At 39.6% G+C, this 17,500-nt stretch overlaps 1 protein-coding gene across 1 annotated transcript in view; it reads left to right on the top strand.

The window, feature by feature from the left end:
* The window catches only part of LOC135098794 (bestrophin-2-like), a 99,338-nt gene that overhangs the window by 17,455 nt on the left and 64,383 nt on the right, over window positions 1-17,500 (top strand). Inside the window, exon 2 of the mRNA XM_064001191.1 lies at window positions 10,998-11,035. The gene's annotated coding sequence lies outside the window, so the exon portion shown is untranslated. The remainder of the gene's footprint in view (window positions 1-10,997; window positions 11,036-17,500) is intronic.

Genomic DNA, 17,500 nt, shown 5'->3' with positions numbered 1-17,500 from the left:
TTATTTTATTTTATTTTTATTTTATTTATTTTTCTTTTGAGAGCAAGGAAAGGAATAATATTGAACATAGATGAATGTAATCATATGACTTAATGATAGCCGACTGTAAGATGGATGGAGAATGATGATCATATTGGTTATCAAGTTTATTATTTGATAATGTGCTAATCTTCACTCCTGTTTAATTATAGTACATATCAACTCCATGCATTTCTATAAAGGCTTCATTTATACATTATCTTTGTGTGTGTGTGTGTGTGTGTGTGTGACTGTCAGACGTGTGAGGAGAGGTGTTTATGTGAAGAATGTTTAGGAGGGGGAAAGAAGGTCAATTAATCATGTGAGAGGCACCATCCACAGGTCACTTGATCCACCAAAGATGTAATTAGGGTTTCGTAAATATCACCAGTGGAAGATTAATTTATCAGTAGACACATTGGTGCAAGAAGAGATATCATTGAGTCTGAAGGAATGAATGCATCGACTCACCAGCTGCGTTGTATCAAGAGCTCCGCTGTGACCACCCACAACTCGGGATAGGCGGAGTTCATTTTCTGACAGTAATTTTTGTCCGAATATTTGTACAGTGTGACGTAACTACGTATACATATAGTGCATAATGTATGGACTAGTTTAGTGGCTGTTAGCAATGTCAAGTACAAACAACAATTGAATCACTTAGCGCTTTGGGGTCGTTAACAAGATTTGACATTCTCGAATCCCGGTGCCTTTTCTCATCATATGTGTCAGGGAAGCTTTGAATACTCTTATTGTTAACGATCACTGTTTCCAAAGATCTTGTCACACTAGAGAGCTGCTGTAGACTTCTTGCGTAAGATATTTTATAAAACATGAAAGTATAATTACAAATACAATGCAGTGCTTAAACTTAAATTTGAACAGTATGTGCATTTCCTATGACACAAAACAAATGCCTTAATTAGATGTCAATGAAAGAAAAATTAACCATAACAGTTCATGTGTTTTCTGCGGATAAAAGAAAAACCCATACTACAGATGACAGTGACACCAACATAGCAACAGTATACAGTGGGCATGAGACTTGTTAAACTTGTGTCATTCCTCTCTGCCTCAAGTACACAGCACCATTGACCTTGAACCATGAGAAGGTGAGCCATCTTGCTGCCCTGATGTCTCTTGTGCTTTCGGGCAAGTTACGATTCTTCTAGTGCATCGTGAGGACCCAGACAACTCCCTCTAACTCCCTACAAGCAGCCGGTGACGATGAGAGGACGCCGATGAAGACAAACTGCTGGATTAGAGTGCTTAGAGTGGAGGGAAAAAACGTTCATTGAAGACCTGAAAAGTTCCACTGCAGGGACGCTAGTGTTGGGAAGTCTCCCTGCTCCTGTGTAGGGTTGTGCTAGCTGGTGGCTTTTGTATGTTTGTGTACACTTTAGGCACGTAAGCCTGAAATTCTTACGACTCTCCGTTTTGCTCATATTTCGAAAATTTCTTAAATAAATTTTATAATTTTCGGAACAAATTGTATAATTTTCGCAACATTATTGATCATCCGTTCTGTGTAAAGTAACAATACCGGTATGTTCCGGTTGACGTAGGCTTGCCCTGTGTTCCTCTCCTGCTTAGCTACATTCGTTTTCCATTCCTTAATCCTGCTTGACCTTTTCCTTCCACGAGAATGTCCAAAGCATTCCTCCATGCCACTGTTGCCCCTCGAAAATTTACAGAAGAGTGAGCCAGACCAGCAACCACTTCACACACAGGCTGCTCACACATCACGTCATCTCAACCACCTTGCATGCATCCACTCACCGTCCCGCGTGTTTTTTTTTTTTTTTTTCATTATTGTTGCTGTTATTGTTGTTGTTGTTGTTGTTGTTGTTGTTGTTGTTGTTGTTGTTGTTGTTGTTATTATTATTATTATTATTATTATTATTATTATTATTATTATTATTATTATTATTATTATTATTATTATTATTATTATTATTATTATTATTATTATTATTATTATTATTATTATATTTAGTCTTGTGATGGGGGCTTAAGGATACTACCATGGTATTCCCTGCGGATCGTAGAAGGAGACGAAAAGGGAGGGAGAGAGGGGACTGGGACCCCCCCTCCTCTATAGGTAGATAGTCCCACGAACAGACAAGGCACAGATGGGAAAGGGGCAGTGGTTCCCTAATTCCTGAAGGGCCTTGTCTTTTGCTACCCCTGTCCAGGGAAAATATGCCTAGTATATAGATAATTATCCTATAATGATATTAGAGGTCGTTATTAAAGACATATTTGTTACATACAGCGACGACTGGAGTGGCCAAGTGGATACGGTGATGAGATGGCACGTACGCAACTTCCGAGTTCGCTCCCCCGCGGGGTGGTAATATATATATTTTAGTTTCTTTGGTTTTTCACAATATTATAAATTAGGTTAGGTTTTTTTTTTTTTTTTTTTTTTTAGTTTTTGATAAGAATAGGTTAAGTTTACTATGGGTTTCACAGTCCGTGAATCATCTTTTTCCCAGTACTTTCCAAGGTAATTGTATCGGATTATGACTTTGCCCCAGTGTACACCACACCCAAGCCTGATCTATAACCATACAGTGCAATGGCAAATGTTGTTAATAAAGGTGTTTACTGTTGACACAATATGATAGCCAAGCATCGCCAGTGAAGGCATTCCAACACCCACCACTCCCCAAGCCAGTCTATCCCTTCCACCCTTCTTGGCACCCACCCCCATCCCCGATCATTCTCTTCTCCCTAATCCCTCACTCCCTGCCTATCATTTCTCCTCAGTATTATATTTCAGTCACTCCTGCGATCTAACCGACGATATAGAGTGATTCGTTAACTAAGATTCTGATAACAACTGTATAATTAGTATATAGATACACTTTGTACATGCACTTTTTAATAGAGTTGAATACTGTTTCATTATCCAAACCCTCATGTGCATTAAGTATTCAAATATATTACATATTAATCATTTTTATGTTAACAATGGTGTGGGCCAGATCGACTGAGAGGTGAGAGTGTACACAGCACAGTCACGATGATTTTATTTCATTACAATGGGTGCTGTGCCAAGAATTATTTAGCCATGTTTACATTGAAAACATCTACATAAAGGTGCAACACACACACACACACACACACACACACACACACACACACACACACACACACACACACACACACACACACATCGTATTAACTATGTTTCTTACTCAAGTGACCTTTCCTTGTCATGGACTAGATTGTTGAATAATGTAAGAATCTTAAAAGGCTCAGTATTATGATACATAATAACATAATTATAAGCAAAGTATCACACAGGAATGCCTGCCAGTGAGTTCATTGTAATGATCAACATAAAAGGTATTCGCCATAGCAGCCACAGATGGTGTCCGTCCTGTTGTAAATAGTGTGGACACGGAGTAAGGTATCATTATCTGCCTATAGTTAACTTTCCTCCTCGTTCTCCACTGCAAGTCGCCCCTTTGTCCTTGAGGAAGTGGACACAGTGAAAGAAAGACAGTGCACACTTCCTCCAAGAGTCGCCTGAAGCCACACAATCAGCTGACACTGACTGGCCGATACTCATTCCCCGGTTTTTACAATTATTTGACACTTTCTTTACTATTTAGCAACTGTTACGTGTTTTAGTTATCATTTTGATAATTATTCTTATCTGGAAAGCTACATTTCTTCATTTCTGTAGTGAAATGATTTTTTAATTAATTTCGGCGCCAAGGTTATGAAGCAGGGCGTCCTTAGCAACCATTCCACTGTGAAAGCAGCCAGCTCTTTGTTAATTGTTACACTGAAAGTCGATAAGGATAGCGTTTACTTTTAGCTAACAGTAACTTTTCACTTTGAGTGTAAAAGTTAACAGCTGCACTTAACAGCTGAGGAGGATACGGGCAGTCGCTTCCCGCACATCATCATGTTGCACACAACACCACGGCTGGCTGGCCCTCGTCACACCACCCTGTAACTCCAGTAGGCTGTAATAGGCTTTTTCTACACATTTCTTGGTAGTACCATTTCAACTAGGCTTCTTGTAAATATCTCTAGATAATACACGGTCATACACTTCTTAGGAATACAACAAGGAAGAGTTTTTATCGGAGACAGCTGGAGTAGGCTAGACTAGGCTTCTACATAAATTCTTTTTGAAAATGCCTTTTTAATGGGCTGTTTCTAAACATTTCTTAGTAATAGTATTTCTAAATATCTCTAGGTAATACGAGTGTTATAAAAACGATTATTAATAGCTCGCAAATGCAGATGTTGATACCGTCCGAAACATTTTGAAAAGTGACCACTTCACCCGGTCAGTTCAAGAATAAAAGACTCTCTCTCTCTCTCTCTCTCTCTCTCTCTCTCTCTCTCTCTCTCTGATAATAATAATCGTACAAATGTCTAGGCACAGATTATCATAAATATTTCTGTTCAATCAAGCCTACAGAGAGAGAGAGAGATAAATAAATTCTCTCTCTCTCTCTCTCTCTCTCTCTCTCTCTCTCTCTCTCTCTCTCTCTCTCTCTCTCTCTCTCTGTTTAGGCTTGAATGAGAAAAAAAATATTTATGATAATCTGTGCCTAGGAACGTGTACGATAATTATTATTGATACGATACCAATGTTTTGTTCACAGTTTCGTCCTCGGCTTTGGCAATTGCAAGAAATATGATTATGCTTTTAATAAAGATTTGAACATTCAGATAGTGATGTTAGTATCTAGAATATACGAAAATGCTACAAATGTATTGGGATGGTTATATATAAGCTTTTCCAAATTCGGCTCCGGTAATAATTAAATATTGTATTATATATATATATTTTTTTTTTCGTAAGAGAATTATGAATTACTACACATTATCAAAATATCTGAGGACAATATAATTTGATGAAGAGGCATATTTGATTATCTTTAAATGAATGAATTAAAAGAACGAATTTTTGGCGGGAATAATTCAGTTTAGAGTGAAAAGAGAAGAAAGTGGTGATTTTTACGTACACAAGTCACACTGTAGCATGTATGAATTTGGCCATGAAGTGAATACTGAAGCGAATTATTACGTGAAATACAAGTTTTGCTGAGTTATTGAATCAGACGCCACTCTTGTCAACAAATTACGGAAAAAAATGTTACCAAAATTAATGGATAAGAAATGAGGAAGTGGAGGAGGAGGAGGAGGAGAAGGAGGAGGAGGAGGAGGAGGAGGAGATTATATAAGTATCGTTTTATTTATCTATTTTATTTCATTCTTCCATGCCTTCTTTTTTCTTTCTTGTTTGTTGTTTGTTGTTGTTGTTGTTGTTGTTCATTTATATCTACCTTATTCTATTATTCTATCATTATCTTTCCCTTATTTACACAAAGGATAAAAAAATTGTAGTAGTAGTAGTAGTAGTAGTAGTATGTGATGAAACCATGGAGAGAGAGAGAGAGAGAGAGAGAGAGAGAGAGAGAGAGAGAGAGAGAGAGAGAGAGAGAGAGAGATTACTGTGATATCAACTTGCTTTTCCTTTTTCCCTCCATGTATCTCGTCCCTGCGTGTGAATGACCCGTGGTGTTGTTTATTATATACACCACACTCATGGAGCTGGCCACACACTGATATTCGAACATTTTATTCAGACCTTATTTTTCAACGTTTTTTTTTTCACATTCTTACACTTAAAAAAGAAGAAAAATAAATAAATAGCACGCTCATTAGGATACACGTCTTTGTATTCCTTCATTGTAAACGCATCACAACACATGATAACATTCTAATCACACCACATTATACACACACACATTGTAAAGTGATCTACGAGAGCACGAACGAACGAACGAACTACAACAACAACAACAACAACAACAACAACAACATCAACAACAATAAAAACACAAAAAACAATACAAACCATTCTCTCTCTCTCTCTCTCTCTCTCTCTCTCTCTCTCTCTCTCTCTCTCTCTCTCTCTCTCTCTCTCTCTCTCTCTTCTAGCCACACTCTAAGCATCACATTGATAGAATTTATCATTTTTCAGTTCTGTCACTTTTATATTCTAGGTGAACCCCATTCTCAAGACACTTTTAACACACTCTGACATTCCAGTAGCCTAACCTAACCACATTCTAAACACGACGCTGATGAAAGACACCACACTCTAACACATTAATATTCAAACTTCATTCTATTATTTTTTTTATTCTTATTTTTTCTTCTAATTGCTTTCCCTGTGAAAAAAAAAAATATTGAACATTCCAAGAACCAAATTTATGGAAGTCACGGGAATGTTTGAAAGACTCCACACGTGTCGTTCATTCTAAGTAAGAGCCTAACATTGCCCTCTTCAATAGGTTTGTCCCTGAACGGAGCAGGTGGCAGTAGCAGTAGTAGTAGTAGTAGTAATAGTAGTAGTAGTAGTAGTATCATTGTTTATCATTTTATTTATTCATTTAATTTTTGTACTTATTTTAAAAGTTTGTTTTATTTTATTTATTTTATTTTAAATTTTGTTTTGTTGTGTGTGTGTGTGTGTGTGTGTGTGTGTGTGTGTGTGTGTGTGTGTGTGTGTGTGTGTGTGTGTTCTTATACTTCTCTCAAAATTACTAAAGTTTATAACAAAGGAATCTATAGACGAGGAAAAATAGTATTTATCGACTTTTATGAAACGTTTATTGTTATCTTACCCTCTTCTGTTCTGGGACAAAGGTAGAGAGGCGAGAGTCCATATGCTGCACCACCCTGAGAGAGAGAGAGAGAGAGAGAGAGAGAGAGAGAGAGAGAGAGAGAGAGAGGGAGAGGGAGAGGGGGCGGCGGAGAGGGGAAGTGGGAAGGAGCGAAAGAATGGAGGAAAGAAGGAAATGAAGAAAATGGTGGTCAGGGGAGAGAGAGAGAGAGAGAGAGAGAGAGAGAGAGAGAGAGAGAGAGAGAGAGAGAGAGAGAGAGAACGAACGAACAACAACAACAACAACAACAACAACAACAATAAAAGCAAACAAAAAATATAAACCTCTCTCTCTCTCTCTCTCTCTCTCTCTCTCTCTCTCTCTCTCTCTCTCTCTCTCTCTCTCTCTCTATTCCCATCCCACTATCTCCCTCTTTCCCATTCTCTAACTACCAAACCACACACCCCCATACCCTCAGCCTGCCATATCTACCCCGCTATTCTCTCTCTCTCTCTCTCTCTCTCTCTCTCTCTCTCTCTCTCTCTCTCTCTCTCTCTCTCTCTCTCTCTCTCACGTCCTTTTTTCGTTTGGCATTTTTTCTCTCTCTCATTCTTCCTTCCTTCCTTCCTTCCTTCGTTGCATTTTCTCAATCTCTTGCAGTCTCACGCTTTATTTCCACCTTTCTAAATCTCCTCCTCCTTCCTTTCTCATCTTCCCTCCTTTTCCTCCTCCTCGTGTTCTACTTTTGCCTTCCAGAGAGAGAGAGAGAGAGAGAGAGAGAGAGAGAGAGAGAGAGAGAGAGAGGTGAGGTTACAGGGTGAATCATATTAAATGGATGTAAAATCGTAGTGAGAGAAAAGTATTATTGTATGTTAACTGGGTGAGTCAAAATGTGTGTGTGTGTGTGTGTGTGTGTGTGTGTGTGTGTGTGTGTGTATTCTCCTTTAGGCGTTTTTTTAGCGAGGTGGGGAGGCGAGGCACTGACACGGGCGACACGGCAGGTGGGGTCACGGACAGAGGGAGGGGAGGAAATGGAGGGAAACAGGGAAAGAAAGAAGTTTTAAGTTAATCAGCTGGCTGGGAGATAGCAAGCGAGAAAAAAATATTGACCTCTTGACGGCAACACTGTGACGTTGCCAAGACGTAAATATTAGGCCGCGCTGCTGCTTGCTGATAAAAATGTTTTTGTTTTTGTTTTTGTTTTTTTTATTTTATTTTTGTTATGTGTTTGCTTGCTTTGTTTTGGTCTGTTGTCTGTCCTGTTTGTTTGTTTGTTTGTTTGTTTGTTTGTATGATTGTTCGTGTTTGTGTGTTTTGTTTCTCTCTCTCTCTCTCTCTCTCTCTCTCTCTCTCTCTCTCTCTCTCTCTCTCTCTCTCTCTCTCCTTTTCCTTCCTTCACATATCCATTCATTATTATTATTATTATTATTATTATTATTATTATTATTATTTCTTCTCTTCCTCTTATAACAACAACCTACCACCACCACCACCACCATCACCACCACTCCCACTATCATTAATACCAACACACTAAGCATTTTTTATATATTCATTTTTTCCTTCCCCCCTCTCTCTCTCTCTCTCTCTCTCTCTCTCTCTCTCTCTCTCTAAAGCAATAAACGATGTGTGTGTGTGTGTGTGTGTGTGTGTGTGTGTGTGTGTGAGAGAGAGAGAGAGAGAGAGAGAGAGAGAGAGAGAGAGAGAGAGAGAGAGAGAGAGAGAGAGCATGGTAGTCATTTAAAAGAAATGCCTGTTTTTACAAGTAGCTTAGGAAGAGGAGGAGGAGGAGGAGGAGGAGGAGGAGGAGGAGGAGGAGGAGGAAGAAGAGGAGGAGGTGGAGGAGGTGTAAGTAAATGCTAAATGTATGATGATAAAAGGGTTCTAATGAGCTTAGGTAGCGAGAGAGAGAGAGAGAGAGAGAGAGAGAGAGAGAGAGAGAGAGAGAGAGAGAGAGAGAGAGAGTTTATATTTTCTCACTTTTATGCTTTTTCACTTAACTTTTATTTATTTATTTGCTTATTTGTTCATTTATTTATTTTCAATTTATTCTTATTCATTAATTTTGTTTTGCTTCCATCATGCGTTAAATTTTACGTAACCGACTTTTCCTTATACGTACAAAAACATTACTTCGCTTTTGTATCTCTGTATTATGTAACTTCACTACACTATTCTCCTTTCCTTTCCTGTTACCCGCGTATTTTTTCAGTATTCTCTTTGTAGCGGCTGTTATTCTATTTTCATACAGCATTACCGGTGTATATATTTGGTTGTATTATTGTATTATTTCTACGTGTTTGTATTCAGTTGTATTTCTTTTTTTTTTCCTAAGTGTAATTTCCTCATGTTCTTAATTATCTCCGTATTTTCTTTTCTTTTCACGTCATATCATTTTGTATTTTTCTATTTTTCGTACTTCATTATTTGCGTGTTTCTTCTGTTATATATAATTTTGATGCATTTTTATTTAATTTTATTCTTTTTTCGTTTTATATTACTAGAGAATTTGGTTTTCATGTCTAATATTTCAACTTTTTTTCCTCATATGGTAACTTAACGTGCTCTGAGGAAGCCTACTGTCCAAACTTTAAAGATATAAAGCTTTTTCTGCTATATCTTGTGTTCCTTTGTGTTCCTTTGTGCTCCCTGTGTTGCTTCATTTATCATTCATTCTCTTTTTTTTTTCTTTGTTATTATTTCTTTCGATTTTTTTTTTTTTCTATTCATCTTTGTCTTTTTCCTGTGTATCATTACTACCGCAATATCAATTACTTTTCCGTATCCACACAAATAGTAGCTTATGTGTAACTTTTTTTGAGTCAGTGTAACCTCAAATAACTTTTTTTATACCGTATAACTTCACTACATAACTACCTATCCCTATACACATAACTTTTCCCTCATACATATACGTAATTCTCTTCTTGGTATAACTTCACTATTTTTTTTTTTTTTTTTTTTTTTTCGTAAAGTACAGGGTGTTCTTATTTATTAACTACTTCATTTTTTTACCCCTACATATAGAAAGAGAATGAAAACTTCACTCGTTTCTATTCCTTCCTTCATTCCTTCCTTCACTACTAGGAGTGTGGTGATGAGATGCCTGATAGTGACGGGGAGTGATGAATGGTGTTGGGCTGTCTGTCTGTCTGTATGTATGTTTCTTTGTTTGTCTTTCTGTGTATGTATATTTATCTGTATGTCTGTCTGTCTGTCTGTCTAATTTTTTTTTAATCTTTCTGTATTTGCGTTTCTGTTTACATGTCTCTTTCGTCTCTCTCTCTCTCTCTCTCTCTCTCTCTCTCTCTCTCTCTCTCTCTCTCTCTCTCTCTCTCTCTCTCTCTCTCTCTCTCTGACTTTTCTTCCTCATAAATTTAAACGAATGAAGAGAAATCTATTCACTAAAGCCGTCTCTATTTCTTTTTTACTGTTTTAGAGAAGCGAGAAGCAGCGGTACTTTGAATATCTTGCATTTCCAACACATTTATATTCACCTGAGTAAGAAGTTGTGTATCTCATTCCTGAAACATTTACATAAACTCTTATTTTGCTTGACTCCTGAATACCGCACACACACACACACACACACACACACACACACACAGGTGACTTAGGTTAGGTACACACAATTCCGAACAATAAATATTCTTCACAAACTTTTGAAAATCTGAAGGAACATGTAACTTTTTTTTCTTTTTTTCGCTTCGAAGCAACAATGGATGAAAAAAGTGTAGGTAAATGAAAAAAAAAAAATGATTTTCCTTCATTTATTTATTTATATTTCTCTTTCAGTTAGAGTTGCAATGGTTAAGGTAGTAGTAGTAGTAGTAGTAGTAGCAGTAGTAGTAGTAGTAGTAGTAGTAGTAGTAGTTATTGTGTGTGTGTGCGTCTGTATATCCATATCTCAATATCTGTATCACCCTGTATCTTTGTCACTCAGTCTGTGTGTATGAATGTCTGTTATTGTATCTCTGTCTATCTGCCTGTAAGAAAATGAATAAAAGGTTGATTTTTTTCATTCATCTTTTCTTTTTCACTCTTTTTCTTCTCTCCCTCCTTGTCCTCGCCATCTGTCACATAATCTATCACATAGTCTACCAATAAATAATTATGTAAAACATTTGATGTGGTTTAGTGTGTCTGTATGTGTGTGTGTGTGTGTGTGTGAGTGTGTGTGTGTGTGTGCCATCCACAATTCTAATAACACCTCTCTCTCTCTCTCTCTCTCTCTCTCTCTCTCTCTCTCATCTCTCTCTCTCTCTCTCTCTCTCTCTCTCTCTCTCTCTCTCTCTCTCTCTCTCTCTCTCTCTCTCTCTCTCTCTCTCCATACAGGTAACTCGCCCCGCACCTGCTGTCACACCTGTCTTAGAGTGAGTACAGCTCCTTATTTCGTGTTTACATAATATTCTTAATTGTAACATTACCTCATTCTTTTAATAATGCTTTTTATCGGTATAGTGTGGGGCCTTGCTGTGGGTGTGTGTGGCCGCCTGTACTGAGGCTGAGGTGTAGTGCTGTGGTGCACGAGACAATCTTTCCACCGGGGCAGACGGAGCTAGGAGAGTGAATGAAGGAAGGAGGAAATACAGAAGCAGGCAGGGAGTTCCAGAGTTCACCAGAAAAATGGATGAACGATTACTGGTTAACTCTTGGACAGAATAGGTGTGAGAGAAGGTAGAAAATCTTGTGCAGCGAGGCCATAGGAGCGGGGGAGGCATGTAGTTACCAAGACCAGAAGAACAGTTAAAGTGACCCGGTAAAAGATAGCGAGGGATGCAACACTGCGGCGATGAGAGAGAGAGGCTGAAGACAGTGTGGTGCCTTGTCTGGGCCACCTTGTGTGGGATTGCCAGCCTGGTGTATAGATGGATAGTAATACTTTTATTTTAGTTCAGTGTTATCTTAAAAGTGTCAGAATATGTCCTTAAACACGAAGCAGTATCACACACGAACACAAGGGAGGCTGCACGGAGCCAGTAGGCTCCGTGACACGTGACAGTCTCTCTATAAGAACGTAAAAAAATAAGGAGACTACAGAAAGCCTGTTATGGATAAGTAGGATTATTGTATTAGCACTATTATATTTTGTCCCATTCTTCCCCCGCCTCCCCCCTCCCTTCCCCCGCCTTTCCTTCTCCCTGTCGGCGAGGCGCAGAGAGAGCAGCAGCCCAGTGTCAGAAGAAGGTGGATACTAATTTTTCATATTCATGTTTATACTAGTTTATTAGGTTAGGTTAGGTTAGGTTAGGTTAGGTTACGCTGGGTTAGGTTAGGTTAGGTTAGGTTAGGTTAGGTTAGGTTACGCTGGGTTAGGTTAAGTTGGGTTAGGTTAGGTTAGGTTAGGCTAGGTTAGGTTAGGTTAGGTTAGGTTATGTTACGCTGGGTTAGGTTAAGTTGGGTTGGTTAGGTTAGGTTAGGCTAGGTTAGGCTGGATTAGGTTAGGCTAGGTTAGGCTAAGATTAGGATTGATTACATTAGATTAGGTTAGGTTAAGCAGGTTCATTTGATATTCATGTTTAGAGAATAGACAGAGAGAGAAAGAAAGGGAAAGGTGTTTATAGCAGTTTGTAAATAAGTTAGGTTAGATTAGGTTAGGCAGGTTTATTTTCTATCCATGTTTAGGGAATAGAGGAAAAGAGAGATGTTTATAAGCAGTTTGTAAATATTTTATTCATTATCCCCAATAGCATTACATTAACACTTCTCATGACGTGTTCTCAGTTTTCATTATTCCCAGTGACAACTCATTCTCTTCTCATAACGTTTGTTTAGAAGTAATGCGGTTGTTATTCTAGCAGCCAGTAACCTTTGCCTCTCCCAGACTGTGGCGAGGGCACGAGGAGGCATTTCATAGGTGGCCTTACTCCCTCATCCTCTTTTCATCTCTCTTTTTTTTTTTTATTAATACATGATATGGAATTTGTACGTGTTTAGGCTTTTACGGGTTAAAGGAGGTATTTTGGGTACCTGCTTGTAACTGTTCTTCCTTTTTTACTCCATATTTCCTATCTTCATCCTCCTCTTTCTCTCCTCTTCGCCCTCTCGTGTCTTCCAACATCCCTACCCTCGTCATCCTCCCGTCTATTCCACTCCTTCTTCCGATCTTCCTCATCCCTCCAGTTCATGGGGGTGCGGTTCAGTTTATGTGTGTGTGTGTGTGTGTGTGTGTGTGTGTGTGTGTGTGTGTGTGTATGTGTGTGTGTATGTGTAATGTGTGTGTGAAGTGGGTCATGTAGAGGCGTATTGTGTCCGGCACATCTCGTGAAATTGCACCACACGGGACGGTATTGTGTGGTGTGTGTGTGTAGGAGGGAGAGAGGAAGGGAGGGGATGAGGGAATGAGGGGAGGTGGAGAGGTGGGAGGCAAGGGAATGACAGGATGGAAGGGAGAGGAGAGGGGGAAGGAGAGATATTGGCAACAAAATGGTAAACAGAGGGGTATGGAAGAAAGGAAGGTAGGAAATGAGGGAGTGAGGGAGGGAAAGAAGGAAGGAAGGAAGGAAGGAAGGATGAAAGCAAGGAATATCAATGAAGGGAAGGGAAGTAAGGACACGGAATAACAGAGAGTAAGGGGCAATATGCATGAGAAGTGAAGCCGCGTCCACTCAGTATAGCGGCTCCACACTGGTGTTGTGCAAGACTCCACACCTCAGTGAAGCCGCGTCCACTCAGTATAGCGGCTCCACACTGGTGTTGTGCAAGACTCCACGCCTCAGTGAAGTCGCGTCCACACTCAGTATCGTGGCTCTGCACTGGTGTAGTACAAGACTCCACGCCTCAGTGAGGCCATGTCCACACTCAGCATCGCGGGTCCACACTGGCGTTGTACAAGAGTCCATGCAGCAGTTTTTCCAATATGATATATTTACTCTAACAAAATAATTGCAGTCATGATATTCCCTCTGACTATCTCTTTAAGAAGCCACATTTGGTGTGACTGGCGGTCATTACTGCTCCTTCATGAACAACTCCACCAATGCAGTGCTGCCTTGACACACGCAGTGCTGAGCAACACTGTATTCCCACACGACACACCTCGCAACACACAAACACTGGTCGCACAACAACTCACGCTTCATCATCTTGGAGGCTGAGGCACTGTGTTCGTCTTGGAGTCGCCTCATCAAAACATTTCCCCTCGCGAAACTCCGTGGAGTGGCGGTTGTGCTAGGCACCATTCTGAATCAAGCCTGCATTACTTACTGCACCTCAACATGCAAACAAACCGCGGCTCAGATGATGGATGAAATATTTCTGGAACATTACCAGCTTTATTCTGTTTTGGTGCGAGCAGACCACGCGCCGTGTGCTGCGTCACTGTGAGGGGATCTGCCTTGCTGCCTGGAAGGCCGTAAGCTCTTCCTATTATCCTTATTATCATTGCCAATAGTAGTAGTAGTAGTAGTAGTAGTAGTAGTAGTAGTAGTAGTAGTAGTAGTAAGATAACCACCACTATACAAATAAGAAAAAAGTCTACCAGAGGCCAATTGCTCAGCTGCAATAAATTTACGGGAATATTACGTTATGGTGAAACAATGTTAATGTGGACGAAAATTGTTACCAATATACGTTTTGTTAGTGTTGTGTTGTTATGAGCAAGACAACACAGCTGAGGGAGGGTGACCATTCCTGCTCTCCCCGATCCAGCAACACCCCTGTCCAGAGGAACACCACCACCACCACCACCACCACCTTTGCTGCCAGTTGTGTGTTGAACTTAAACTCTAAACTTACAACTACCATAGAGCATTACAAAGGAGTTTTTTTTTTTTTATGTATACTGTTACCTTACTTATACAACATACAATTAACTAATACAACATACAATTAAAACATTGAGACGTTTCCTAGCACCTTCTTTGTTTTGATTTTTATCTATATATCTTTTTATATATTTATTTTTTTCCATTATCTATACTCTAAACGTACAAGTAGAATTCATACTAACAACATAGATGTGTAAACATTTGTTTTTTTTGTTTGAATTTTCATTTATTTTCCTGATTTATATATTTTTCTTTTTTTCTATTTTCTTGTTTTACCTTCTACTCTAAACTTACTAATAGATTTTTTTATTTATATATTTATTTTTATTTATTTTTCTATTTTACTTTCCACTGTAGACAAATATTTTTTTCGTTTGTATTTTTAAATTTTTTTTTCTCTCCTTTTTATAGTTTATATTCCTTCTATTTTATTTTCTACTCTAAACTTACTAATAGATCTTTTTATTTATATATTTATTTTTTTTTTTATTTTATTTTTCTATTTTACTTTCCACTGTAGACAAATAATTTTTTCGTTTGTATTTTTAAAATTTTTTTCTCTCTCCTTTTTATAATTTATATTCCTTCTATTTTATTTTCTACTCTAAACTTACAGCTAGAACGTTTTTTATCATTTCCTTATGAGTATTCTTTTATCCATTTAAGTTTCTTCTTAATTTCTTCTCTACTTTCTACTCTACATAAACTTACAACTAGTACTTTTTTAAATTTTGCTGTTTGTATTTTCTAATGTTCTTATTTATATTTCATATTTCCTCTATTCTACGTAAGCTTACAACTAAAACTTTTTTTGTATTTTCTATTTTTTTCTTTTTCTTTTTATTTTCTATTTTTCATATTTCTCCTGCTTTACTTTCTACTCTACGTAAACTTACAACTAGAACTTTTTTTTGTATTTTCTTATTTTTTTCATATTTTGTTCAATTTTCTTATTTTATATTTCATGTTTCTTCTGATTCACTTTCTAGTACTACTAACTACGTAAACTTAAGACTATATCTTTTTTTCTGTTTTCTTATTTGTATTTTTTTTTTTCAATTTTCTTCCTTATATTATGTTTTCCATTGGCGCCTCAGTGGGGGGCGTTGTGGCGCCGCAGCAGCGAGAGGGCGCGGTGCATGCTGGGGTTAGACTCATGCCTTTTCCATTCCTGGGTGTGCTCATCACTTTCCGCCTCCGCCTCCTTCTCCCCGTCACTGCCTTCCTCCTTACAATCTTCTCTGTTCCAGTGTTCGTGCCCTTCATCCAGAGTGAAGCAATCTTCGTAGGACTTCTCTTCTGCACTGTAATCACCAAGCAGTTCCCTCCATTCCTCTTCATTCCTGGAGCCGCAATCTTCCTCTTCCATTCCTCCCAGCTCGAGACTCGGCTCTCCTTCACCTTCTTCCATGAGGTCACTGGCCCACGAGGCCTCAAGACGGTCCATCTCCTGCTCCATCCGTGCCATTTCAGCCTTCAGGGCAGCCAGCTCTGAGACGGAGCTCTGTTTCTCCTTCACTAGCACCCTGGCTTCCGTCCTAAGCACCGTGCATTCCGCCGACAGGATGTCCACGTAGGTGTCCATCTCGGTCGGCGGCTTCACTGGCAGAGGCTCCCAGGCCTGCAGGAGGTCCCAGAACGGCAGTGTGCATAGCGGACACTTCGGACACATTTTTCCAACCCAGGGAGTGTTCTCCTCCACCATTCCTTTCCGTTCATTGGTTTCACAGGCGTCGTCTTGTTTGTGTTGCTGTTCAGGGCGCCTTTGTGTTCCCATCGTCAATGGTCAGGCCTAAAACAAAGTCTTCGGTCTCGTCCCTTGCCCAGCCGCCGCATGAAGTCCGCCACCGGCCTGAAGGTGACGACCTTCCCTTGGGCTGTGCGTCAGAACGATCTTGACCAGGGCGTCCCCTGACCTGTGGCGCGCCTTCAGCAGGCGGCCCATGTCCATGGCTGCCGGCATTGAGGTGTAGGTCTTGGGGGTTGTCATGGTAGTACTCCTCCCCGTGGAAGGGGAAGACCGCCACCTGCTTAAAGGAGGCTCGACGGCACGCAGCGCCACCACCAGCCACGCTTCTGTACCGAAACCTTCACCTTCAGCGGCTTGGCGTGTGGGGCGTCGCCAGCCTCCACCTCACACACGCCATGCATCTCAGTTTTCTCAAGAGCGTCACTTTTCATTGTGTCTATCAAATTATAATAAGAAGAAATCAAAGTAAGCACCACCTGTCCATGCGAATACTGATGGTTGGGATCTCCGAGGCTTCCACCACAGGCCTCAACACTCCCCAGAAAACGACCCAATCAGTCTGCTGTATAAAGGTAGAAGGTTTAGCCACACTCTTGCTGTTGAAGTCCTGCTTGTATCACGAACCTGACAGGCGAGTGTGGTGTTGGCAATGCTGGCCGCTGACTCATCACCATTCTTCAGCTTGTCTTCGTCATCACTTGATTCCTGTGTCTCTCATGAGGGAGGAGAGGGAGTCTGGGTTTGTTCGTTTTGTGAGTAAATTAGTTTTCCTTTCAGTCTCTCTCTCTCTCTCTCTCTCTCTCTCTCTCTCTCTCTCTCTCTCTCTCTCTCTCTCTCTCTCTCTCTCTCTCTCTCTCTCTCTCTCGTGCACTTATTCTGCACAATAAAAATAACGAAAAGCAGAACTAAACTTCACAAAAACTTCACAAAAACTTCACAGAATAATCTCACATCATGCAACAAAACAAAACAGTAATTCTACTTAACTGATATTTCTCCTGCTCACAGTTCAGTAAAGCGTTATATCTGTCGCACTTTCATCGCAATGTTTCCATTAGAGTAATTGTGGTATTAGAATTTTTACTGTGTGACGCGCGCACAGGCGGCGACTGCACTGCACGGCCGTGGTGTTTTCATTTACTTCTGCGAGGACACTTTGATCTTTCTCTGTCGCAATTCAGTGGAGGATGAAGAAAGTGTGGATGAAGGTGAATGTTATTACGCAATATCTACATTACATTTCAACAGAAAATTAAAATAAACAAACAAATAAATAAATAGATAAACAGACAAATAAACAAACAAACAAACAAACAAAC

Source organism: Scylla paramamosain, unplaced genomic scaffold (assembly GCF_035594125.1).
Source record: "Scylla paramamosain isolate STU-SP2022 unplaced genomic scaffold, ASM3559412v1 Contig81, whole genome shotgun sequence".
Classification (NCBI taxonomy): domain Eukaryota; kingdom Metazoa; phylum Arthropoda; class Malacostraca; order Decapoda; family Portunidae; genus Scylla; species Scylla paramamosain.
This window is presented reverse-complemented; position numbering and strand designations above follow the sequence as displayed.